The sequence below is a fragment of the Clupea harengus genome, chromosome 8 (assembly GCF_900700415.2).
Source record: "Clupea harengus chromosome 8, Ch_v2.0.2, whole genome shotgun sequence".
Classification (NCBI taxonomy): Eukaryota; Metazoa; Chordata; class Actinopteri; order Clupeiformes; family Clupeidae; genus Clupea; species Clupea harengus.
The window spans coordinates 5,236,764-5,239,263 of NC_045159.1; positions in this window are offsets into that span (position 1 = coordinate 5,236,764).

The window sequence follows — 2,500 nt, forward strand, 5'->3', positions numbered from 1 at the left end:
GCTTGTGTTTAGTTTGAGAGAGAGTGGATCAGGGGGGATCCTCGTCATTGTCTATGTAGGCGACCCTGTTCCCTTCTGTCTCCCCTCCCGTCCTCTGCCTGACCGTGCTGCAACGGGGAGTTAATTAACAGAGAATGCTTTTTAAGTCAAAGGCCCCTCGTCTGCCCTGCTGTTGGTTGTGTGTCGTTGGGTGTGTGGTGTGGAGAACAGCATGGGAGAAACAGTTGTGTGGAGTGTCTGTGGTTGCTTGTGCGGTGGTACGGTGAGTGTGGACAGCAGGGACAAACGGTGTGTATGTGTGCGCGTCAGTGTGGACAGCAGGGAAAACTAGTGTGTGTGTGTGTACACGTGTGTGTGTGTTTTGAGTAGGAGTGGAACAGAGTTCATGTAAAAATAGACTTTTCCAGTTTCACACATGAAAGACATCGGCCTCTTTGATGTACGTTTACAGACACAGGCTTCCTGTGGTATGTACCATGAGAACAGGCCTGTGTGTGTGTGTGTGTGTGTGTGTGTGTGTTTAAATATTCATGGGCTTGAGTTATTATTGGCTCTTGTTGTAAAGTGTTCTGAGAGAGAAAGAGTGATGAGAGAGAGAGTGAGGAGAGAGGGTGAGGAGAGAGAGAAGAGAGAGAGAGAGAGTGAGGAGAGAGAGAGTGAGGAGGGATGAGAGCGAGGAGAGAGAGAGAGTGAGGAGAGAGAGAGTGAGAGAGAGAAAGAGAGAGAGAGAGAGAGAGAGAGCATCTCATTCTGACTCCCACAGGAAGGTTGAAGTGCTTCTCTCAGTCGTGTTCAGTGTGCATATAAAAGGCGTTATATAAACTCAGCTCAACACGGGGTTCTAATAGAGCCAAAGAAAGGCTCTCATCCTCACTGGCCATCACTGTGTGTGTGTGTGTTGTGTGTGTGTTCCATCACAGGGCTATTGGACTGGTTGACTCAGAGAGTGTGTGTGTGTGTGTGTGTGTGTGTCCCTTCACAGGGCTATTGGTCTGGTTGACTCAGAGTGGCCTCATTAAAACACGCCTCACCTACACAGTGTGACACGACTCACAGATGACTGAAAATTAGTTTGTTTACTGAATACTTTATTGAAAATAATTTATTAAAAACAAAATGTCTGCTTGGAGACATAGTCCGAACATGATGGCAGCAGGAAGCACGTGCAGAGAGTGAGAAAAGACGACATTCTTTTGCCCCTCCTCTAGTGTGTGTGTGTGTGTGTGTGTTAGAGAATAGTTGCTGCGTATGTGTGTGTGTGTGTGCGTTAGAGATTGGTGAGTGCGTGTGTGTGTGTGTGTGTTAGAGAATGGTTGCTGCGTATGTGTGTGTGTGTGTTTGTGTTAGAGATTGGTTGGTGCGTGTGTGTGTGTGTGAGACTGGTTGGTGCGTATGTGTGTGTGTGTGTCAGAGATTGGTTGGTTGGTGCGTGCGTATGTGTGTGTATGTGTGTGTGTTAGAGATTGGTTGGTGCGTATGTGTGTGTGTGTGTGCTTGAGATTGGTTGGTGCGTGCGTATGTGTGTGTGTGTGTTAGAGATTGGTTGGTGCGTGTGCGACTCTCCTGTTTAGTCATCCCACCCCCCCCCCCCCCAGTGTGAAGAGACAGGTGTAAAGTCCCCCCCTGATCTGATCACTGATCACAGTGTGTGTGTGTGATCACAGCGCTGGCATAAACATCCTCATTATGTGAGGGCCTAGCCCCAATACTCCTCCTCTCCTCACGACTGTTACATATGCCCAAGTATGGGGTCTCCCCAAGACAACGAAAAAGCAACAGCAGCAACAACAACAACTACAACAAATGTCATTTTAATAGAAGCTTTCATTGCACAGAGGAGACACCATATCATTTATAAAAGTAGACTTAACCTGACTACATCTTTCATAACGAAGTACAGTGGCTTATCTGTTGATATAAATGCATGTGAGTTAGCCAAACCGAGCTGACTACCTGAAGGTGAGATTTAAACGCTGCAAGGAGATTCAGTAAAACGGGTATTCCAAGTGCGTGGTTCAGTGGCAAACCTCAAAGTGGAGAGGCATACAGCTTCATTCTCCCAGTAACACAAAACCATATTAGCTCTTGTATTAGGAGGTTTACCATTTATTCTGAGTTCACTATTGCTACTATATTGCTTTTATAAAACAATTTTATAGTCAACCAATTAACATTTAAACACGAATTTATTGATTTAAAAAATCTTTATTTCGCCATTGTTTCTCCGCAACAAAAAAAATAGTTCCATTGTCAACGTCTTTTGGAATTATAAAAACTTTGAATTAACGGTTATCGCTTAGTTATAAAACAATTGGGTTCTATTGAATTATTTAGCTGTTTCTGATTGGACAAGAGACGTTCCATGAGTTGGAATATCCCAGGACATCCCAACTCGGACTTTTCACAGCTAATAATAAATCACTCCGCGATGAAACATTCTATAGCACGTTGATACAATTAAGCGATAACCGTTAATTCAAAGTTCTTAGTTGGGATGTCC